Source organism: Callithrix jacchus, chromosome X (assembly GCF_049354715.1).
Source record: "Callithrix jacchus isolate 240 chromosome X, calJac240_pri, whole genome shotgun sequence".
Classification (NCBI taxonomy): Eukaryota; Metazoa; Chordata; class Mammalia; order Primates; family Cebidae; genus Callithrix; species Callithrix jacchus.
Genome location: NC_133524.1, coordinates 78724156 through 78749887, shown reverse-complemented (window position 1 = coordinate 78749887; position 25732 = coordinate 78724156). Strand labels below are relative to the sequence as shown.

Sequence of the window (25732 nt, the reverse complement as noted above, 5' to 3'; positions counted from 1 at the left end):
TGAATAGAAGCCTCCTCCAATCGTCCTCCCTGCAGAAACACCAAATTGAACAATTGTTTACATAAAAAGGCACCTTCATAGGAACCAAAACACTCGTGAACAATCACAGCACCTAGTTCTAACTTGACAACAATGAACGAGGCACTTAAGTGGGAGGGAAAGAGTCTCGAACTGCTGACATCACCCATGCAGTGGGCAGCTGGCATGAAAACAGAATCTGTGCACTTGGGGTGAGAGAGAGTGCGGTGATTGTGCAACTTAGCCCTGGAATACAGAGTATATTGCTGCCCTGTAACAATGGAAGGCAACACTAGACAGAACTCAGCCGGTACCCACAGAGGGAGCACCTAGACTAGCCTTGACCAGAGGAGAATTGCCCATTCCAGAGGTCAGAACCTGAGGTCAGGAAAGACTCAACATTGTGGGATCGAGTGCTCTAGGGCCCTAAAAAAACTTGAAAAGCAGTCTAGGCCTCAAGGACTTCAATTCCTGAGCAAGTCCTGGTGTTATCCTGAGCTCAGAGCCAGGGAACTTGGGCGTAACATGTCCTAATGACACATCAACCAGGGCAAACAAGGGAGTGCTTGCCCTACCCCTCCCGCAACATCACACAGTGCAGCTCACAGCTTCAGAAAGACTTTCCTTCCAATTGAGGAGAAGAGAAAGCAGAAACTAATGAAGACTTTGTCTTGCAACTTGCATATCAGCTCAACCACAGCAGGACAGGGCACCAGGCAAAGTCCTGTGGCCCTAATTACAGGCCTTAGCTCCTGGATGACATTTGTAAACACACCTTGGACAAGAAAAGAACATGCTGCTCTGAAGGAAAGAACCCAGTCCTGAGAGTATTCTTGACCTGCTGAATAGGGAGCCCTTTATCCCGGAATAGTCAGCAGTGATAGCCAGGGAATATTCACCATGGGCTGCGGGTGAGACTAAAATGAGACATACTAGATTCAGGTGTGACCTAGCAAATTCCCTCCTGTGGTGGCTATGAGGAAAAATTCCTGCTTGAGAAAAGGAGAGAAAAGAGTAAAGGAGACTTTCTCTTCCACCTTAGGTACCAGTTTAACCACAGTAGGGTAGAGGACCAAGCAGGTTCTTGGGGTCCTTGATTACAGGCCTTTCCTTTTGGACAGCATTTCTAGACCTGCCCTTCACAAAAAGGTAACCCACTGCCCTGAAGGGAGAGTCCCAAGCCTGGCAGCATTCACCACAAGCTTACTGAAGAGTCTTTTGGGCCTTGAGTGAACATTGGCAGTAGCCAGGCAGTACTCACCATGAGCCTGGGGTGAGGATGGCAATGGAGAGGAAGTCCAATGCTTGTGAAAGGGGAGGAAAAATGGGAAGGACTTTATCTTGTGTCTTGGGCACCAGCTCAGCCACAGCAAAATAGAGCATCAGGTACATTCCTAAAGTTTCTGACTCCAGCCCCTGGCTACGAGAAAGCATCTCGACCCACCCAAGGCTAGGGAAAACTTGGCACCCTGAAGGAAAGAACACATGCCTGGCTGACTATAAAGCCCTAGGGTCTTGAGAAAACATAGGATTGGCCAGGCAGTGGTTATCACAGGCTTGGGAGAGACCCAGTAACATAATAGCTTTAGGTTTGACCCAGTGATGTTGCAGTTGTGATGGTTATGGGGGTCCTTCTGTCAACTCTCTCCCAGTTCCAGGTAGTTCAGCAGAGCAAGAGAGAGAGGAAGAGAGAGACATTCTGTTTGTTGGGGGGAAAGTAACAAAAGAGAACAAGAGTCTATACATGGTATGTGAGAGAATTCTTCTGGACATAATCCAAGAATATCAAATCCAAGATATCATAAAGGCAATACCTCTATGAGTATGCAAGAGCCACAGCCTTACTGGGTTTGAGGTGCAACCTTATGCAGACATGGATGCAGTGATCAAAAATGTAGATCACAAAACCCAAGTCCCTTTGAATACCTGGAAAGTCATCCCAAGAAGAATGAGTACAAACTGGCCCAAACTGGGAAGACTACAATAAATATCTAACGCTTAAATGCCCACACACCGATGAACATCCACAAGCATCAAGACCATAAGGAAAACATGAACTCACCAAATGAACTAAATAAGGCACCAGATACTAATCCTGGAAAAACAGATACGAGACCTTTCAGACCCAGAATTCAAAATAGCTATGTTTGAGAAAACTCAAAGGAATCCAAGATAACATGGAGAAGAAATTCAGAATTTTATCAGATAAATTTAACAAAGAGACTGAAGTAAGTAAATAGAACTGAGAAGAAATCAAATGCAGTTGACATAAAAAAAGAATGCATCAGAGTTTTTAAATAGAAGAACTGATTAAGCAGAACAAAGAATTGGCGAGCTTGAAGACTGGCTATTCGAAAATAAAAGTCAGGAGAGACAATAGAAAAAAATCCTGCTTCCAGGATCTAGAAAATTGCCTCGAAAGTGCAAAACTAAGAGTCATTTGCCTCAAAGAGAAGGTAGAGAAAGAAACAGGGGTAGAAAGTATACTCAAAGGGATAATAACAGAGAACTTCTCAAATCTAGAGAAAGATATTAATATTCAAGTACAAGAAGGTTATACAACATCAAACAGATTGCATCCAAAGACTACCTCAAGACATTTAACAATCACACTCTCAAAATGCAAGAATAAAAAAAAAAATACTAAAAGCAGCAATAGAAAAGAAACAAATAAAATACAAAAAATCTCCAATGTATATGGCAGCAGACTTTTCAGTGGAAACCATATGTGCCAGGAGAGAGTGGCATGACATATTTAAAGTGAAAAAGAAAAACTTGTGATCAAGAATATTATACACAGAAAAATTGCTTTTCCAACATGAAAGAGAAAGACTTTTCCAGACAAACAAAAGCTGAGGATTCATCAACACCAGACCTGACCTATAAAAAATGCTAAAGAAAATTCTTCAATCTGAAAGAAAAGAACATAAATTAGCAAGAAAAAGTCATTTCAAGGTGCAAAACTCACTGGTAATAGGTAGTACACAGAGGAACACAGACTATTATAACACTGTAATTGTGGTATGTACACTACATATATCTTATGTGGTAATATTAAAAGATGAACTGAAAAAATAATAACTACAACTTTTCAAGACATTGACAGAATAGTAAATATAAATAGTAACAAGTTTAATCATCAGAGTGAACAGGCAAACTACAGAATGGGAGAAAACTTTTGCAATCTATCCATCTGACAAAGGTCTAATACCCAGAATCTACAAGGAACTTAAACATATTTACAAGGAAAAAAACCAAACAACCCCATTAAAAAGTGGACAAAGGACATGAACAGACACTTCTCAAAATAAGATATTTATGTGGTCAACAAACATATGAAAAAAACTCAAAATCACTGATCATTAGAGAAATGCAAATCAAAACCACAATGAGATGCCATCTCATGCCAGTCAGAATGACAATTCTTAAAAAGTCAAGAAACAACAGATGCTGGTGAGGTTGCAGAGAAATAGGAACACTTTTACACTGTTGGTGGGAATGTAAATTAGTTCAACGACTGTGGAAGAAGGTGTGGCTATTCTTCAAAGATCTAGAACCAGAAATACCATCTGACTCAGCAATCCCATAAATGGGTATTACCCAGAGAAATTAAAATCATCCTATTACAAAGATACTTGCATATGTGTATGTTAATCATAGCACTATTCACAATAGCAAAGACATGGAATCAACTCAAACGCCTATCAATAATAGACTGCATAAAAAAAATGTGATACATGTACATCATGGAATACTATGTAGCCATATAAAAGAACAAGATCATGTTTTTGCAGGGTCATAAAAGGAGCTAGAAGCCATTATCCTGAGCAAACTAATACAGGAATAAAAAATCAAAACCACATGTTCTCACTTATAAGTGGGTGCTGAACAATTAGTACACATGGACACAGGGATGGGGGAACAACACACACTGAGGCCTGTCAGGGTTAGAGTGCGGGGGGAGAAAGACCATTAGAAAAAACGGCTATTGCATGCTGGGCTCAATACCCAGGTGTGATGGGTTGATCTGTGCAGCAAACCAACATGGCACATGTATATAACAAACCTGCACATCCTGCACATTTACTCCAGAATTCAAAATAAAGAAAAAAATTTCATCCTGGTGTGGTGGCTTACGCCTGTAATCCCATCACTTTGGGAGGCCAAGGTGGGCAGATCACCTGAGGTCAGGAGTTCAATACCTGCCTGACCAACATGAAGAAACCCCATCTCTACTAAAAATACAAAATTAGCCAGGTGTGATGGAGCATGCCTGTAATCCCAGCTTCTCAGGAGGATGAGGCAGGAGAATTGCTTGAACCTGGGGGGCAGAGATTGTGGTGAACTGAGATCATGCCATTGCACTCCAGCGTAGGCAACAAGAGCAAAACTCCATCTCAAAAAAGAAACTTTTTTTTAAATTAAAGTTTAAAAGTGGGGAGACAAAGTTAAATTACAGATTTTCTCTTAGTTTTCTCTAATCTTGTTTGTTGGGTGGTTTATTTATGCAATCAGTGTTAAGTTGTGATCAGTTTAAAACAATGGGTTATATTATTTTAAAGCCTCATGGCAATGTCCAATCAAAAACCATATAACAAATAAATAAAAAATATATCAAGAAATTAAAATGTATCACCAGATAAAATCATTCTCAAGAATAGACCATATGTCAGGACACAAAACAAGTCTTTAAAAATTCCTCAAAAATAAAATTATAACAAACATATTTTCTGAACACAATAGAACCAGAACCAATAATAAGAGAAATTCTTGAAACTATCCAAATACATGAAAATAAGACAATATGCTCCTGAGTGAACAGTGGGTCAATCAAGGAATTAAGAAGATTAAAAACTTTCTTAAACCAATAAAAACAGAAACATGATATACCAAAACCTATGAGAAGCAGTGAAAGAAATAGTAAAAAATAAAATTTGGCCAGGCATGGTGGCTCGCACCTGTAATCCCTGCACTTTGGGAGGCCAAGGTGGATGGATCACCTGAGTTCAGGAGTTTGAGACCAGCCTAGCCAACTTGATGAAACCCCGTCTCTACTAAAAAGACAAAAAATTAGCTGGGTGTGGTGGCTCACACCTGTAATCCCAGCTACTCAGGAGGCTGAGGCAGGAGAATCGCTTGAATGCAGGAGGCAGAAGTTGCAGTGAGCCCAGATCACACCACTGCATTCTAGCCTGGGCAACAAGAGCAAAACTCTGTCTAAATAAATAAATGTTTAGAGCTATAAGGGTGACTTCAAAAGGTTTTTAGAAAAACTTCAAATAAACAACTTAACATGCATCTCAAAGAACTAGAAAAGCAAGATCAAATCAAACCCAAACTTAGTAGAAGAAAATAAATAAATAAGAGCAGATGAAAAATAAATAAAACTGAAATTTAAAAAAAACACTACAAAAGATCATTGAAACAAAAAGTCAGTTTTTTGAAAAGATGAAAAGAATGGACAAACTTAAACCCAGAATATGAAAAAAGAGAGAAGACTCAATTAAATAAAATCAGAGATGAAAAAGATTGTGTTATAACCAATACCACAAACATTGAAAAGATCATTAGAGACTACTGTGAGCAACTGTATGCCAATTAATTGGAAAATCCAGAAGAAAGTGATAAATTCATACATAGATACAACTTACAAAGATTGAACCATGGGGAAATCCAAAACCTGAACAGACAAAAAACAAGTAATGAGAACAAAGCTATAATAAAGAGTCTCCCAGCAAGGAAATGGAAGGACCTGATGGGTTTCATTGCTCAATTTTATCAAACGTTTAATGATGAACCAATATCAATCCAACTTCAAAGTATTCTGAAAAAGAAAAGAAGGAGGAAATACTTCCAAACTGATTCTACAAGGCCAATAGTATACTGGTACCAAAACTGGACAAAGACATATCAAAAAAATAAAACTATAGGACAAAATCCCTGGTGAATGCTGATGCAAGAATATTCAACAAAATACTAAAGAATTGAATTCAGGAACACATTAAGAATATCATTAATCATGACCAAGTGGGATTTATCCCAGGAATCCAAGGATGGTTCACCTGATGCGAATCAATCAATGTGATACATCATATCAATGAAATGAAGGACAAAAGCCATATTATGATTTCAGATGACGCTAAGAAAGGATTTGATAAAATTCAACATAGTTTCCTGACAAGAAGTCTCAAAATACTGGGCTTTGAAACATACTGCAACATAATAAAAGCCATATATGAAAGGATCACAGCTAATATAACACTTCATGGGAAAAAAACTGAAAGCTTTTTCTCTAAATGTGGAACATGACAAAGATGTCCACTTTCACCACTGTTATTCGATGTACTACTAGAAGTCCTAGATACAGCAATCAGACAAGAGAATGATATAAAGGGCATCTAACTTTGAAATGAATAAGTCAATTTATCCCTCTTTATAGATGTTATAATGTTACTTTTGGAAAAACTACAGGCTCCGTCAAAAAAACCCAGTAGACCTGATAAACAAATAATGTACAGTTACAGGATACAAAATCAACACACAAAATCAGTGCATTTCTAAATGCCAATAGTGAACAATCTGTGAAAGAAATCAAGAAAGTAATCCCATTCACAGTAGTCACAAATATAATAAACTATACAGGGATTAACTTAATCAAAGAAGTGAAAGCTCTCTACAGTAAAAACCACGAAACATTAATAAAAAAAACTCAAGAAGACTGAAAAAATGTAAAGATATTCCATGTACATAGATAGAAATAACCAACATTGTTAAAATGTCCATACAACCCACAGCAATCTACAGATTTAATGCAGTCCCTATCAAGATACCGATGATATTCTTCACAGAACTAGAAACAGCAATCCTATAATGTATATGAAACCACAAAAAACCTACAATAGCCAAAGAATCACATTACCTGACTTCAAATATTACTACAGAGCTATGGTAACCAAAACAGCATGGGACTGGCATAAAGAGACATGCAGACCAACAGAGCAGAATAGACAACACAAAAACAAATCCACAAACGTAAGGTGAACTCATTTTCGACAAAAGTGCCAAGAAAATACACTAGGGAAAAGACAGTCTATCCAATAAATGGTACTGAGAAAACTGGCTATCCAGTGCAAAAACCATTTCAAAATGGATTAAAGATTTAAATCTAACACCTCAAACTATGAAACTACTAAAAGAAAATGTTGGGGAAATTCTCCAAGACAGAGAGTGTCTTTACCTTTGGAGTAGGCAAAGATTTATTGAGAAATATCCCACAAGCACAGGCAACCAAAGCAAAAATGGACAAATGGCATCACATCAAGTTAAAGCTTCTGCACAGCAAAGGAAACAATCAACAAAATGAAGAGACAACTCACATAGTGGGAGAAAATATTTGCAAACTACACATCTCACAAGGAATTTATAGGTAGAAAAATAAGGAACACAAAATCTGTAGAAAAAAATCTAATAATACAATTTAAAAAATGGACAGAAGATTTAAATAGACATTTCTCAAAAGAAGACATGCAAAGGACAAAGAGGCATATGAAAAGGTTCTCAACAGCATTGATCATCAGAGAAATGCAAATCAAAACTATGAGAGAAAGTGGTGTGGAGAAAATAGCAGATAGGAGACATGAATAACATGCAGCTCCCACTTGGATGAACAGAACAGCAAATGGAGACTCACATTGTGAACTTTTGCCCCACAAACCACCACAGGAACATACTAGGAAAGCCAAAAGAATTCACAGAGCCTTTGAAAGAAGCGACTTGCCATGGCTAATTGTGTTAAACAGCCAGAAACCGGTGAGTTCCCAAATGTGAAGAGGGAAAAGTCTGCCTCCAAACACACATCTCCACTGGGGAACCTGAAAATCCAGGTAACAGGAGAAGAATTTAACCTTACCTAGAGCCGAAATGAATTTAGGGAGTTGAATAAAATATAAAAGTAGAAGAAGCAGTGGGAAGAGCCCTCTAGGCACTCCCAGTCCCCAGTTTCAGCGCAAAGAAGCCACCCCTGTCTTTATATCACAAGTCCTTGGCAAAGGCAACCAGTGGAATTAGGGAGCGGCCGCAGGCTGAAAGAAGATTCTAGCTTAACTTCGTAATAATTTCAACTGAACACAAATTTTCCTGAGTAGAATCTGGGGCGGGCAAATAGGAAGTGCAGATATAAGCCCAGAAGCCACAGCCAAAGGTGTACTCGGGTGGCAAGGGGTCAGGCCTGAAAGCCCTGCTTGCTTTCTCACAGGGGAGGCTTGTAGCCTGAGGCAGGATCTCAGCCCGGTTCACCAGGTGCCTGGATATAATCTCGGGACTGTTGGTTGGGCACAGCAGGAGTGTGACTGGCTTTGTTGGCTGCATGGAAGGTGGGTGAGGCCTGTCACTGCCAGATTTCCCCCACTTCCCTGGCAACCTGTATGATGCAGCAGAGGCAGCCATGATCCTTCTTAGAACATAATTCCAGTGGTCTGAGAACCACTCTGATCCCCTACAGTGGCTGCAGCAAGCCCCATGCAAGGAGAGTCTGAGCTCAGACACTCCGAATTCTGCCCCAACCTGATGGTTTTTCTCTATTCAACCAAGTAGCTAAAGACAAAAGATAAACTCTTTGGAGCTCTATGGCCCTGCCTATCACCTGAGAAACCTGAATAATTATCCTGGGCAATTTAGGGCAAAGTTTTATTCCCCTTTTACTAACACAGCTGGTGCTCTCTTGAGAACAACATCTCCTGGCTGGAGGCCAACCAACTCAAGCCATTACAGCAACTCATAACAGAATAACTCTGCTCCAAAAGAAAAAACAATACTCATTCCACTGCCTCTAACATTCTGGCTAACCAGAGGTCCCGAGTCTGTCCATGTGACAACTTCGCTGCTAGAATAATCAGCATTTGAGAAAATCAGAATATTAAACAAAACTAAAACCAAGGACTGTCAAGAGTTGACTACACTCCAGTGCCACCTCCACTGATTTCCATGGCTGGAAGTCCTGAAGATGAATCTCTTCACAGGACTCTTTGCAGCACTATTCACATTAGCCAATATTTGGAAGCAACTTAGGTGTCCGTTGACAGACAAATGGATAAAGAAAAGGTGGCACATATACACAATGGAGTATTAGCCATAAAAAGAATGCGATCCTTTCATTTGTGACAACACGAATATAACTGGAGGACATTATTTTAAGTGAAATGAGGCAGGCACAGAAAGACAAAGCTTGCATGTTCTCACTTATTTGTGGGAGCTAAAAATTAAAACAATTGAACTCATGGAGATAGAATGAGTAGAATGAGACGATTACCAGAAGCTGCGAAGGGTAATGGGTAGGGAGGATGGGGATGGTTAATGGGTAAAAAATAGAGTCAGTGAATAAGATCTATTATTTGATCATGCAACCAGGGTGACTATGGTCAACAATCATTTATTGTACATTTTTAAATAACTGAAAGAGTATAACTAGATCGTTTGTAACACAAGGAAAAGATAGATGCTTGGGTTCATGGATTCCCTATTTACCCTGATGTGATTATTGCACATTATGCACCTGTATTAGAGTGCTTCATACGCTTCATAAATATGTGTGCTTACTATGTACACACAAAAAATGAAAATTGCCGGGTGCGGTGGCTCAAGCCTGTAATCCCAGCACTTTGGGAGGCCAAAGCGGGAGGATCACGAGGTCAAGAGATCGAGACCATCCTGGTCAACATGGTGAAACCCCGTCTCTACTAAAAATACAAAAAATTAGCTGGGCATGGTGTTGTGTGCCTGTAATCCCAGCTATTCAGGAGGCTAAGGCAGGAGAATTGCCTGAACCCAGGAGGCAAAGGTAGCTGTGAGCCGAGATCACGCCATTGCACTCCAGCCTGGGTAACAAGAGCGAAACTCCGTCTCAAAAAAAAAAAAAGTTGAAAATTAAAACAAAATGTAAATAAAGCATATTGATACATAGAATCCTGAACTAAACTTTAAACCTAACGTCAGAAATCCTATAACCCTTGGAAAAGAGAGGGAAAAAGCCAAAGAGAGAAGAAAGAGTGACAAACATAAAATGGTTGAGATTATAAATAAAGGAATTAATTAATACAATTCAGATTTTTATGAGACATAGTTGTTTACACAAAAGATCATGGCCAGAGTGATCTCAAGGTGAAGGAATTATAGAAGAAGCTGAAAGGTATTTTTCAGATAATAAAATAGGGAATTTAGTGGGCTTTGTTCCATAATCGCAGGATAAATGATAGAAACAGACAATGAAGCCACAAAGCTTTAATTTATTATGACTGCAGCATTTGGCTTTAATCAGAACTGTATAATAGTCATGCCTTTGGGGAATGTTCCAGTATAAGAAGGAAGTGAAAATTGTGCTTAAGATCTACTTTCCACACTTCTGCTAGTGAAATGGCAACAAAACTGGGTAAAAGTTTAATTGAAGTAATAAATTATCGCTTTTCAGAACTGTCATTCAACAAGAAGAGCATTGTCAGGGTGACTGGAGAGGGTATGCAGACTATATTTGCACACTTGTTGGGGGACAGGAGAATGCTCATTTCTGTGAGACAGTTTACCAACAGGAAGGCAGGGAGTCCTTAAAGAACCTCTGCCTTAAGTTCCTTCTTATTTGCAGGCCATGTAACCTAGTCCCTCAAATTGACATCCCCGTACTTTCTCCCTCATTATGGCTCAGGGAGGAGGCTGAGGAAATCTTTATTCTTGGCCTTTTCTCACCCTTGAGAGCCTAGGTCCAGAGTTTAGTCCAGTGGCTGGCAATAAGTATTTTCTGAATGATTGAGTGAATTTGAGGATGAAAGCAAGATAATTTTCAAGCACAAATCATAGATCCAGAATCGGCAGGACCTATCTACATAATCTATTCAAATTTTCCATCCTGTAAAAACTTTGCACTTGAGCATCTCTGCCAAGTGTTTATATGGTACATGTATGTGCACATACTATCAAGTTAGTTCAGTGCAGAAGTATTGAATGTAGAGGTATGAAATTCTAGGGGTGAGAGTTTATGGAACCAGAGCTCCATAAACTCCTCTAGAATTTAATAATGTCGTTGATATGGAATCCCAAACTTCTGATTTAATTCCATTTAATTCTGATTTAATTCCAAGTAAATGGAATTAACTTTATCTTCTTTCTTGAATAATATTCACCAGATCTTAAATCAGCCCGGGAATCTTAAAGAAAGTGATGTGCCTACCGACATTCTAACCCTATACTCTTTCCAGCCTCCTAGAAGCTAGATTAGCATTAGGGGAAAAGGAAAATAAGTGTAAAGTATTAGATCAGTTACACTTTCTTATAACTAACATAATCCATCCCACAGCCAGAAGTCAAAGTGTAAAAAGCAATCTGTTCTAAAGAATCAAACTGGTCTTTAGTAAAGTTAAACAAATAAACGGTGGAAATAGAAATTGTCCAGCTGTTTTTCATACTTTTTATGACAACTTCGACTTTCCTGCTTATATTTTACAAGGGTAATTAAATGCTTTTTAAATAACACTCATTTGTCTGATAAAACTATTCATTGGACATTCTCAAGTAGAACAATATAAAAATATTTGTTTCATTCTTCCCTGTCACAAATATTCATGTTCTCTCTGTGTCACAATATCCAAATATTAATTATTGAATGTTTCAGCTACTAGAAATTGAGGTCGTTTAAAATTGATTCTATGGTGAAATTAAAGAATCAACAATGGCCGGACGGGGTGGCTCAAGCCTGTAATCCCAGCACTTTGGGAGGCCGAGGCGGGTGGATCACAAGGTCAAGAGATCGAGACCATCCTGGTCAACATGGTGAAACCCCGTCTCTACTAAAAATACAAAAAATTAGCTGGGCATGGTGACGCGTGCCTGTAATCCCAGCTACTCAGGAGGCTGAGGCAGGAGAATTGCCTGAACCCAGGAGGCGGAGGCTGCGGTGAGCCGAGATCGCGCCATTGCACTCCAGCCTGGGTAAGGAGCGAAACTCCATCTCAAAAAAAAAAAAAAAAAAAAAAAAATCAACAATGATCTGATAAATATAGGCTGGGAAAACAGACAAATAGAATTTTACTAGGAAAAATTTCAGTTCACCTAATTTTCTTCTTTTTTAACAACTCTGGAATAATATAATTTTAACTATTTTCAGTATGTATTAGTCTACATACTCATCTCTTCTACATTATGTGCTCCATTTCTTAACCTTTCCCAATCACGCTGTTGTTTTCACCACTCTACTGTAAGTGCTTATAAAAAAAAAAAAAAAAAATCAACAATGATCTGATAAATATAGGCTGGGAAAACAGACAAATAGAATTTTACTAGGAAAAATTTCAGTTCACTTAATTTTCTTCTTTTTTAACAACTCTGGAATAATATAATTTTAACTATTTTCAGTATGTATTAGTCTACATACTCATCTCTTCTACATTATGTGCTCCATTTCTTAACCTTTCCCAATCACGCTGTTGTTTTCACCACTCTACTGTAAGTGCTTATCTCCAAGGTCATTAATAATTTCCTTATTTTGAATTCAATGACCTTTTATCAGTTGTCATAATTCCTGTATGAAACTAACAAACAATGTTCATTCTCCTTGAAAATTCTTCCTTACCTTGGTTTCTATTACAAGATGTTACTCTGATCTTTCCTAATGAATCCACCTGTTTCCTGTTGTTCCGGTTTCTTTCACCTCCTCCTAAATGTGAACTTTTAGCAAAGTCCTGTTTTTGTTTTCTGCTCTCTTCTCATCTCCTGCCATAATCCCTTTCTCCTAGTGAGCCCACTCTTTTCCAAGGTTTGAAGCAGCACCTATATGTGAATGACTCCCATATCTACTCTCCATTCACCATCTTTTGCAAACTCTAGTCACACATTTCCAACTAGCAACTGCAAATCTCCACTTGGGTGGCCTGTTTTACACTTGAATTTCAACAAGCCATCCATTCATAAATATTTATTTAGAAACGTACCAATTTATAATTATATCCTGTGTAATAAGAAGTGAAAGAGGTAGACAAGCTGTTGCTCATCACTTTGTTTAATTTTGAAATAGTACTATTCTACAGTAGAGTTCTACAAAGTATTTTTAACTTCATGGGTCCATTAATTAGTTTGAAAGTTAAAAAATAAACTGTAAAAATATTAACCTTAGGCCGGGCATGGTGGCTTACGCCTGTAATCCCAGCACTTTGGTAGGCTGAGGCGGGTGGATCACGAGGTCAAGAGATCGAGACCATCCTGGTCAATACGGTGAAACCCCGTCTCTACTCAAAATACAAAAAAAAAAAAAAAATTAGCTGGGCATGGTGGCTCGTGCCTGTAATCCCAGCTACTCAGGAAGCTGAGACAGGAAACTTGCCTGAACCCAGGAGGTGGAGGTTGCAGTGAGCCGAGATCGCGCCATTGCACTCCAGCCTGGGTAACAAGAGCGAAACTCTATCTCAAAAAAAAAAAAAAAAAAAAAAAAAAAAATTAACCTTGCCTCAAAATCTGTTAATTAGGTGCAGAAATCTGCCTTATATGACTTGAAAGTTGCTGAAGGCACTTGCTGAAACTAAAAAAAAATTAGAAAAAATGCATAATGCTATTATATGCAACATGTCATCTATCTTTTTATCATATGCTTTCACAGAAAAATCTCACCATTAATCATATGAAATAAAAATTTCTCTATATTTTTACTAACAAATACACAAATTAATGCTCACCATTCTAACTTCAAATTTTTTTATTATAGCACAACTTATATATTTCAAATGGACAAAAAATTAGTATCATTTACAGTATCTTAAGATAAATTTCCTTTGAATGGCAGTTTCCTTTCCAGTACTTTGAGGTCTATAAGACGTACCTAGAAAATTTACTACTGTGGAAAATGAAGACTGCTTAAATTGAATGGGGAGGGAAGGGAAGGCCTGTGGTTTTTCTTTTTGATTAATTGCTGTAACACTGTTCTTCAGGCGGCTGAGAGAGTTTCCTACTTTCTTTAGACATCATTAGATACCGAAGCTCTTGTAGGATAACTTTGATGCTATATGAATTCTGCTATTTTGCTATCACTGATATGGCTCTTGGGTCCACCACTGCATTTAGAACTATTAACTCCATTCATATTAATTTGTTTTACAAATCTTACAAAGGGGGGTGCTTCTGGGTATTTAGTCCACATTCTACTTTAAGGCTGTATATTCGGTTTTCATCAACTGTTCTTGGAAGCCCAATTATCATACCTGTTCATCTTGTAAGTGTCATGTCTTCTTCATCTTCTAGACCCCAGCTAACTGTGCCATCTCCTATTCCTTTCTGGCCTTCTTCAAGTTCTTCCAACAGTGGGAAATTGCGAGCGGTTTTTATTCCCAAGCCTGTGGTGGCTGCCATCTTGTGTCACTGTCGCTTGAAGTCTGGCCACCTCTAACTTCAAATATTTTAAGAAATTGTGTGACATCAAGTGTTGGAAATTTATGGAGGTGTGGGTGCAGAATCATGGTTACCTCAATCACTGGGAGATAGTCTAACTATTTTTTCTTATAACTGCTTTTGGAGAAATCCATGTTTTGATAATCCAAGTTTTCAAATCTTGCTTTTTTTTCCTTCCCCCAAATCTCTTCTCTTACATGAGCTGCTGCACAAAATGAAATCTCATTTTTGCACTAATAGGTCCTTTTCAGGCATTCTCATATATTTTAAGCAATATAATGTTTATGCACTGTATCGCTAGTTTTACACTTTAACCAGAAAGTACAATTCTAAGACTTCCCTACCCAACCACAATATGACATAAAAAAAAAAATCAATTCAATCTCTGCAAATAAATAATTTTCAAAAAGCAATTAGACATTGATTTATAGTACATCCACTTGGACATGTAGACATAATTTTGAAAGATCATATTAGATGCTTTGAGTTTTCAGGAAACCTAGAGTGACTGACTTTGGAAAGTACACACACGCTGTGTGTCCAGTGGGATCTATCCCAAGCAGCCCCTGACATTTGGGCATCATAAGGGTCCCCGGGATGTGTACTTTACTTCTCCAGTTCAACTCTTGGGTAGAGTCAGATTAAATCCCAAGTGAGACATGTACTCTTCTCTTAAGCTCCCAAAACAGAGCCTAATCATAGCCACATAATTTCTAACTGGATATAAACACACACTAAACAAAACTCATTCTTTGACATTAACTTAAAACTCTAATTAAAAAAATCCTAATCTGATGTACAATTTGGGCAATTTATAAATGTTTAGTCATTTTTTTTCACAATATTTTTTACTTGCCTTTCAATATCCTCTTTAAAAAAAAATCACATAAATTCAATGTCGGGCATAAAATTGTCCACACTTCCATCTTGCTCACATTAAAACTCACCAGTTATTTGTTTTGTTACCTGGAAAATAGTCTCATCACCACCAACAACCCTGATTGTCCCCTCAACATTGTTTAGAAAGTTTAAATTTAACACCTTTATTCTTTTTTTATTTTTTGTCTTGCTTTGTTGCCTAAGATGGTCTCAAACTCCTAGCCTCAAATGATCATCCCCGCTAAGCCTCCCAGAGTACTGGGATTATAAACATTAGCCATTGTGCTAGGCCTACCTTTCCTCTTAAATTTTAAGTAGAAATTCCCTGAAAATACTTCACCCCAACTACTGCATCTTTGAGAAGTTCAAAATATTTCCTGACTCACAAGACCAATTATGCTTTTTCTGAAATTATGAGATCAGATTTCATTATTTTTAGTAATGAATTTCCAATAACGCTTTGTATTAGTCACGGTTCTTAGAGGGACAGAATAAGATATATATATATACATATACACATATATACACACACATATATATAAAGGGGAGTTTATTAAGTATTAACTTACATGATTACAAGGTCCCACAATTGACTGTCTGCAAGCTGAGGAGCAATGAGAGCCAGTCCAACTCCCAAAACTGAAGAACTTAAAGTCTGATGTTTGAAGGCAGGAAACATCCAGCTTGGGAGAAACATGTAGACTGGCAGGCTGGGCCTATCTCTCTTTTTCACATTTTTCTGCCTGCTTTACATTTGCTGGAAGCTGATTAGATTGTGTCCACCAGATTAAGAGTGTATCTGACTTCCCCAACCCACTGACTCAAATGTTAATCTCTTTCGGCAACATCCACAACAGACACTACCCAAGACTAATACTTTGAATCCCTCAATCCAATCAAGTTGACACTCAGTATTAACCATCACACACTTGTGGAAACTTTCTTTCATGATAATCTTCATTTTTAGTTACTCATATTCAACTTGTGAGAATGATGAGAGGCAAAGAAAGTTTTATGACCTACTCAAATCACACAGGCAACAGCCAACAACACATATCTCATCCTTAAAGCTGAAAAAGCTTTAAAAATCTTCAAAAAGAAATCCATCTTATCTACTTTTCATTAGATTGCAATAAAATGATTTTCTGAAATTGGGATAAAGGTATATGTTCTGCATTCTAACTAAAAGTATATACTCAGCACTTAAAACTTTGATTTTCTCCACTGATAAACTCAAGTTCTCCACTTAATGTAAAAGATCACCAGAATTATCCTTAGTATTTCTATAGACCAAGTATTGCTATAGTCCAATTAATTAAGAAGTATTTTTCATGGCTTTTCAAGTTCGTCAGAAAAGAAGTATTACAATGACTTGAAATCAGTTTCAGAGCTGCATTCAGAGTGGGTAATTAGTGAATATCAACCAGTAGGCAGAATAGCATAGGGCTTAAGATCATGGGCCCTGGAATCAGACAAACCTGGGGAGTGCTTTGCCAGCTCTGTGACCTTGCTAGTTCTCTGAGCCCCTCTTCTTAAAAACAGAGTTAATAAGGGTACTGGCTTCATTGAGTTGTCAGAAAAATGCAATAATATGTATAAAGTTCTTACTGGTGTGCCTGACATACTGTAAGCACTCAATGAATTATAGTTCTTAGTATTATTATCCACTAAAGCTGACAATTTGCATGAGCAATTAAAGTAAGATGATTGATCATATGTTTAATAAATTAAGTAACTAACTGTCTATGCTTGTCTTTCTTCTAAATCAAATTTGATATAACATACTGAAAAGAATCATCTCCAGTATCATATAACTACTATTAAATATATATTTACTCATCATTTTAACAGAAAAATATGCTGCACTTACAATGAAACAACTGGCTGAAAGGTGATGGTACAACAGACAAAATTTTCTCATGTAGTAAATGTTACTTAAGATGAATATTTTCTGGTGTCTGAAAAGGGAAATTTTATTTGTCTTGACTCATTTTTGGAAATCCCCCAAGCAGAAAGGCTTGGCTCAACCCTAACCCTAGGACAGGGTCTCATTTCCAAAAAGAACTAAGCCAAATGGCCACAACTCAAGTACTAGAGTCTAAAACCAGAGTTTACAAGTTATAGCAGTACTGCCTTCCTGGTCAATTTAGAGTTACAGAATCATAAAAACTACCTTTTAATTATGTTGGTCTATAGCCACATAACATGGAAGAGAATCAGTCATAAAAATTCAATATGTAACACAGGCCAGCATAAGGAAGTACAGACAAATATTATTTTTAAGTGTGTCAATTAACTCATTTGATTAAAAAAAAGAACTAAATTGTAAAACAGCATGGTGCTACTATCCTCCCTACACCCAGCCTGCCTACCAATACCAACTCTCACCTCACTCTCGAGTATGGATATGAATGAGGACACATTTGCCTACTTGGACATCACCCCCTTTTAAATGGTAATTAATTTCCAAATCATATAACAGGATTTTTATGTAGTATTTATAATTTCTATTCAATACCTATATACAGAGGATATGTAAATAATGCAGTCTTTAGGAGTGGGTTCTGAAGTCCGAACACCAGGGCTCTACTCACAGCTCTACCATTTCTAGCTCTTTGGTCTTCAGCAATGTACCTATGTTTCTGGATCTTAGAGATACCCCCTCCAATTACATAAAATGAATTTTAATCTGTGAATCTTTTTTTTTTTTTTTTTTGAGCCGGAGTTTCGCTCTTGTTACCCAGGCTGGAGTGCAATGGCGCGATCTCGGCTCACCGCAACCTCCGCCTCCTGGGTTCAGGCAATTCTCCTGCCTCAGCCTCCTGAGTAGCTGGGATTACAGGCACGCACCACCATGCCCAGCTAATTTTTTGTATTTTTTTTTTGTAGAGACGGGGTTTCACCGTATTGACCAGGATGGTCTCGATCTCTTGACCTCGTGATCCACCCGCCTTGGCCTCCCAAAGTGCTGGGATTACAGGCTTGAACGGCTGTGAATCTTTTAACATAGTAATAACTATGTTAAAATGTTATTGTCAAGATCAATTAAATAAAATAATGCAGGTAAAGCCCTGGGCAACTTGCCTGAGGTATACAATGCATAAGTAAGTGTTGCCTTTACTGAAGTCAAATCTTAAGAGGCTGAGCGAGGTGTAATCTCAGGACTTTGGAAGGTCGAGGAGGGCAGATCGCTTTAGCTCAAGAGTTCGTGACCAACCTGAGCAACATGGTGAAACCCTATCTCTACCAAAACTACAAAAGTTAGCCAGACTTTGTGGCACATGTCTGTGGTCCCAGCTACTTGAGAGGCTGAAACAGGTGATCGCTTGACCCTGAAAGACAGAGGTTGCAATGAGCCAAGATCACACCACCACACCACAGTTTGGGTGACAGAGTTAAGACTCCATCCTAAAAAGAAAAAAAAAAAAATCTTAGTTATGCTAACGAAAGGGCAATACAACAACAAAAAAACTACTGTCATTGAATACTTTAAATATACAGTCTTTGAATTTGTTATGATATTTTTAAACTTATAATTGAAATTTTTGCCTGATGTTCTGACAGTTTGTAAGATTTCACACAAACGAATAAAACCAACATGCAAGACCTGGGCTAGAAAAAAATCCTCTTGCTTAAAATTCTTCTCGGCTGGCCAAGTGTAAAAAGTCAGCTTTGTCCTCATATTAATAAAAATAAATGGCCGTGTCTCTCTAAATGTACTTTTGTTTAATCTTGGTCTGGATTGAAGAAAGTCATTAAGGGCTGGGTTTAAAGGGCCTCCTTGTGGGCTGCAAAGTAGATCTGAAAACAAACAGATGGTCAGATAGCTAACCAACAGCTTCTCTCTTAATCTGTTTCCTTTTATTAGTAAGAGTTGGAATACAAAATTCAACTTGATAATTCCATTAAAGTAGGAAATGTTTTTGTAAATTATACATGGTTAATGGAACAATATATATTTCAGAATTTATTTTAAAGATTAGCTACAGAGAACATTCTATCTGATTGGTATCTGAAGTTTTATTCTATTTCTTTCCTTAGGCCAATCCTGGTGGAGGGTTGAGCTTAAGATTTATTGACCAAGCTGGCCGGGCACAGTGGCTCATGCCTGTAATCCCAAAACTTTGGGAGGCCGAGGCGGGTGGATCACGAGGTCAAGAGATCGAGACCATCCTGGTCAACATGGTGAAACCCCGTCTCTACAAAAAAAAATACAAAAAATTAGCTGGGCATGGTGGCTAGTGCCTGTAATCCCAGCTACTCAGGAGGCTGCGGCAGGAGAATTGCCTGAACCCAGGAGGTGGAGGTTGCGGTGAGCCGAGATTGCGCCATTGCACTCCAGCCTGGGTAACAAGAGAGAAACTCCGTCTCAAAAAAAAAAAAAAAAAAAAGATTTATTGACCAAAACCCTTCCTCAATAAAGTATCTCATCTTTGTGCTAGAGATAAATCCATTTTCTCTTTCTCTTCTACCAGATAATTAATCTTTACTAAACTTCCACGGTATATTCGTCTCTACAACCGTTCAACATTTAAGCATCTTTTTAAATGCCCAAGAATCACCATCACTGATACCCAAGCCCCTTTTTGGGCCAAATTTTTCCAATGGCTTTGCCATTGTTTCTGTGAAATTTAGGGAATCAGCTATCAAATACTAAGCATCAATTTGAAAGCATTGATCTTGAGTCTCTGCATTTGCCATGTGAAAGCTGACACTTTCCACGGTTAGGAAGCTCCAAAAGGCATGTCCAAGTCATTTGGTGAACAGTCTCTAATATTGGTCTTCTAAGTGAACACCTTCTATAAACACCTTTAAACAATATTCAAACAAACTTTGGAAGATACGACAGAAACCCTTGCATACACGAAATCAATGTTCAATGTATAAGTACTGAGACAGAGCAACAAAACATTCTGCACCTAAGATATAATTATTTGAGAACCACATAATGAAGAACTGTATCTTGCTCTTCTATATTATCCAGATGAAGAAAATACTGTGAATAGTGACTAATGATTACACAATCAAGAATGTTGTTTTAATCTGTTGTTATAAATTGTGCAGAGTACAACCATACTGAAAAACTATGTATATTTAATTTATGGACAATCCAAGCTACAACTGGCTTCTGTTTTATCATTTATATAAAATATATCAATATTAAAATTTACTTCATAGATAAAACCCTAAGAAATCATCCATTTCCCACAATCTTAAAATTCTTACACCAAGGCACATGTAGAATACATAGATGCCATGAAATGGAGATCATTATGGGTCTTGGGGAAATAAGTATGGAGAAAAAACTCCCAAACCAGTTAAAAATTCTCCCAGCTATTATCACTCTAACAATTCTCATTCTAAGCCAATTTTGATTTTTGCTAAAAAGTTATTGCAATTTATTAAGTTATATAGGCTTTGGGATTACTATTCATTTTCCATTAAATGTAAATTTATGAGGCATTACAATCTCAAGAAACAAAACATGGCATATACTTGTGTGTCACAGTGAGTTAAGACATGCATAAACAATTCTGAACAAACAGAAATCATTTCATATAGACAGACAACTAGGAAGCTGCATTCTTGTTAAATGGTTCCCATCAAACTAAACCGTATTAGGACTTGAATTTTATACCTTGACCTATACCAGACCAGTTTAGGCTTTCCTAATATGTTGACTTTCTCCATCTTCTTGGCCTTGGGTGAATAGTCACTTACCCTACTTACCGACATTCCCTATTAGATATAATATCCCATTTATGGGAAATAGCTGCCCATTTCTCTATTCCCCTATATGCACATGCCCAGGCAACTCTTCTTCCACTTACATGACATACTTCTTCCCCTACCTGTCACCTCATGTTCAAATTTATCTCCTCATGCCTACTAGTTGCCATTAATCACTGGGAGGATGTATTTCTTGGTGGTTGACTACATATTCTTTGGACTCAAACACCTTGCTTAGATTCATGCTCCATGGCTTACTAACTGTGTAACCTTGAGAAAGTTGTTTACTCTTTAAACCTGTATACTGTATTTCCTTCTCTGAAAAATGGAGATAATCATAGTACTTAATTCAAAGGATTAGTTTAAAAAATGAGATAGTATCTGACATAGTTAAGGATTTCTACTGGCAATCATTATTATGGTTACTATCAAGAAGTCCATTACACTGGTCTGGGCAAAGATTTTTTGAGTAAAACATCAAAAATAGTCAATGAAAGTAAAAATAGATAAATGGAACTACATTAAGCTGAAAAGCTTCTGCACAGAAAAGAAACAACCAATAAATTGAAGAGAAATCTAAAAATGGGAGGAAATATTTTCGAATTATCCATCTGACAAGGGATTAATATGTGGAACATATAAGGAAGTCAGTAGCAAAACAAAACACCAAAAACAAATAATCCAATTTTTTTAAATGGCAGATGATTTCAATAAAAATTTTACCAAAGAAGGCATACAAATTGCAAAGAGGTATAAGAAAAAATGTTCAGCATCACTAACCATCAGGGAAATGCAAATCAAAACCACAATGAAATAACATCTCACTCCAATTAAAATGGCTATTACCGAAAAGATAACAAATGCTGGTAAGGACACTGAGAAAGTGGAATACTAGTACACTTTTTGTGGGAATGTAAATTAGTATAGCTGCTATGGAAAACAGCACAGAGGTTTCTCCAAAAAACAGAAATAGAATGCATGATCTAGAGCTGCCATGGAAAACAGCATAGAGGTTCCTCAAAAAACAAAAATAGTACTACCACGTGATTTAGCAAGCTCACTTTTGGGTATAGATTCAAAAGAAAGGATATCATTTTATCAAAGAAATATCTGCACTCCCATGTTTATTAAAGAACTATGCAAAATAGCTATGATATGTGTCCATCAATGGATGAATGAATAGGAAATATTATTCAGACATAAAACATAATGAAATTATGTTATTTGTGACAACATGGGTGAGCCTGGAGGACATTACTTTGAGTGAATGAAGATGTAACACAGAAAGACAAAAGACATATCACAGGTTCTCACTCATGTGGGAGCTAAAAAAGTTGATCCCAAGGATATAGTGTAGAATAGTGGTTACCAGAGGCTGAGAAGGGTAGGGGGAAAAGAGGAATGAAGAGAGGTTGGTTAATGGGTACAAAAATACAGTTAGATAGAAGAAATAAGATCCACTGTTCAGTTGCAAAATAGTGTGACTATAGTTACCAATATAATTTGTTGTCTAGCTAGAAAAAACAGCTAGAATATTTGTAATGTTCAGAACACAAATGATAAATATTTGCAGTGATGGGTATCCTAATTACCCTAATTTGATCATCACACATTGTATGCATGTATCAAAATATCACCTGTTCCCTATAAATACATACAATTATGACATATCAATAAAAATAAAAATAAAAAAAGAAATCCATTGCAAAGGCCAACATACTTGTTTACATTTCTAAACTTTTGAGAAGCAAGTGCTACTCTTCACTGTTAGGCCACATTTTTTAAACATTTTTTTTAAATAAGGCTCACGCCTGTAATCCCAGCAATTTGGGAGGCCGAGGCGGTTGGATCATGAGGTCAAGAGATCGAGACCATCCTGGTCAACATGGTGAAACCCAGTCTCTACTAAAAATACAAAAAATTAGCTGGGGATGGTGGCGTGTGCCTGTAATCCCAGCTACTCAGGAGGCTGAGGCAGGAGAATTGCCTGAACCCAGGAGGCGGATGTTGCGGTGAGGCGAGATCGCGCCATTGCACTCCAGCCTGGGTAACAAGAGCGTAACTCCATCTCAAATAAATAAATAAATAAATAAATAAATAAGGGTATGATGTACAAAGAGTCTTCGAATATAGACAAAATAAGTTGACGTTGATTGCCAATTATCGCAGATCCAGATCTCCCACTCTTCCCAGTATAACATCTATTATTATTATTTTTTAATGACAACCAGGAGGAAGATTAAGAAACAGTCAGCTACTATCAATCCAAAGCAAAGAAGCTTTTAACTGTTCTTCAGACAACTAAACTTAGTTACTTATTGAAGTATTTCACTTTCTGTAATTGTAGGGTTCTATCAGGATACTTGCTGAAAATTTTCTAACTTCTGTATTAAAACAAACAAGGCGGGCATCAATCTTAAAGAAGAACTTTAGTACTGCAAACTGAAAAGTGCCTTTCTGAAGTAAATGATCACCAATCCATTCATGTTATAAACAAGTACTCACTTTACACTGTTTTAGTATTATTTAAAAGTGTTGTAATATTATAATAATGCAAGGATTTATTTTGGTATTATGAAATAGAATTTTGATAACAACTTTATATCAACTGAAATTACTACAGTAGACAAATTTCTAATTACCCATGATAAAAAATGAAATAGAATACAAATACCATAAACGTCCTCCATTTGCATGGTCTTCCACAATAAAGTCCAATAAAGATGGAAAAAATAGACACTGGAGCCTACAGAGGAGGGAGGGAGGAAGGCAAAGGTAGTAAAACTACCTATTGGGTACTACGCTCATTACTAGGGTGACGGGTTCAATGGTACTGCAAACCCTGCATAGTATACCTGTGTAACAAACCTGCACATGTACCATGTGAATCTAAAATAAAAGTTGAAATAAAAAGAAACAATAGTGTCCAATAAAGGAAATAATAGAAGACAGCACCCATTTCTAAGTCTCTTAGAAACTTAAGACTTAACAAAGAGTGATGCAGTTATTCTTACTTGAATAGAAATTCTGAAAGCAGTTTTTTCTTGAATCTACTTTTGAGAGCGGGGTAGAAGGAGAAAGCAAAGAGTAAATAAAGGTATTGAAACTGCATGACTCCCAAAGCAAAACTAACTTCCTGATCTGTTCAGTCTCATTGGGGGTTTAACTCAAGACATGAAGCTGGACTTGAGTTGAGACTTTGAGCAACTCAAACTTTACTTTGCAATATTAAACAATAGGCCGAGCGCGGTGGCTCACGCTTGTAATCCCAGCACTTTGGGAGGCCAAGGCGGGTGGATCTTGAGGTCAAGAGATCGAGACCATCCTGGTCAACATGGTGAAACCTCGACTCTACTAAAAATACAAAAAATTAGCTGGGCATGGTGGCGCGTGCCTGTAATCCCAGCTATTCAGGAAGCTAAGGCAAGAGAATTGCCTGAACCCAGGAGGCGGAGGTTGCAGTGAACCGAGATCGCGCCATTGCACTCCAGCCTGGGTAAGGAGAGAAACTCCGTTTCAAACAAACAAACAAACAAAATATATATATAATATATATATATGCGATAAATTGTTCTTTTTTTCAACCTAAACTTGTTCAAAAATGTAATATTATATTTTCTGATATTCCAAAATTGTATAAACATATTCACACACAATGGCCAGAGAAGACAAAGTTCGAAGATCAAAGTCTTTGTGATTTAACATAACCTTCAGTTCTATTCCACATCCTCTCAGGTGTAAATAAACAAGCCAAAAAATAAAAACACACAATAATCTAAATTAGTTGCTCCTCTAAAGCTCAAGAAGATGGAAGGAGGTCCCTGTATCCTACATCCTGAAACCACACATCTGTTCTTGCCACTGTTGGCTTTTCTCTTGAGTTGGGAAAAGCAGAAGCACTTTCACTGATCATGGATACACACTCATCTTTCACCCCAGTTTATCATATTCTCCCCACAGCTGCTAAAAAATTGTTATTCTAAATTAAGAGTAAGTGAATATATGAAGGAGAAAGTCCTATCATTTGAAGCAGCACACACTCAACTTGCCACTACACAAGAAGCCACTTAGCTCCCTTTCCAGTTCTCAATATATTTGAAGCAGTGAGGGAACTTTAAAATACTTTGAAAGAATAGAAAAAGTCAAAATAAGGGACAATATAGGGGGAAGACTGAATCCTTGTAATATTAAAAAAAAAAATTATGTCATTGTTCCCAACTTTCCCTCCCAGTTTGTCTAGTTCTAACAGGCCTTTAAGCTCAAGTTAACCACTTTCTTTTACACACTCTCAAAGTAATTCTATTACCAGGGTCTCACTCACCCAAAATAATCACAATGCCTCAGTAGGCCCTCCACTCAATCCCCATCAGTTACAGCACGTGTACCCCCATCCTTTACAGAAATGCACTCCTCTTTGCCTCAGTACTTTCAGCGTATTCATCAAATATCTCTCTCACTCTTTAAAATTCACCAGTGTGCGATTTTACTTGACTTCGCCTAACTCTAAAGACCGTATACCACCATTTCCCATCTCCCAAAACTTGGTAGCTTTCTTTTTCCTTCGAAGGAGAAACCTGGCCCCCAACGTCACGAGGCAAACAAAGCTGAACTCTATGGGGAAAAAAATGAGATCGTTGCAACAAAGGGAAAAAAGGGAAGAAGAGGGGTGGAGTGGGGGATGCAGGAG

At 37.6% G+C, this 25732-nt stretch overlaps 1 protein-coding gene and 1 pseudogene across 8 annotated transcripts in view; both read right to left on the bottom strand.

Annotated features, from left to right (window-relative positions):
• SH3BGRL (SH3 domain binding glutamate rich protein like) overlaps positions 1–25732 on the bottom strand; it is a 108147-nt gene that overhangs the window by 82162 nt on the left and 253 nt on the right. The gene's annotated exons all lie outside the window — the stretch shown is intronic.
• On the bottom strand, positions 13633–16019 carry LOC144581209 (ubiquitin-conjugating enzyme E2 variant 1 pseudogene; annotated as a pseudogene).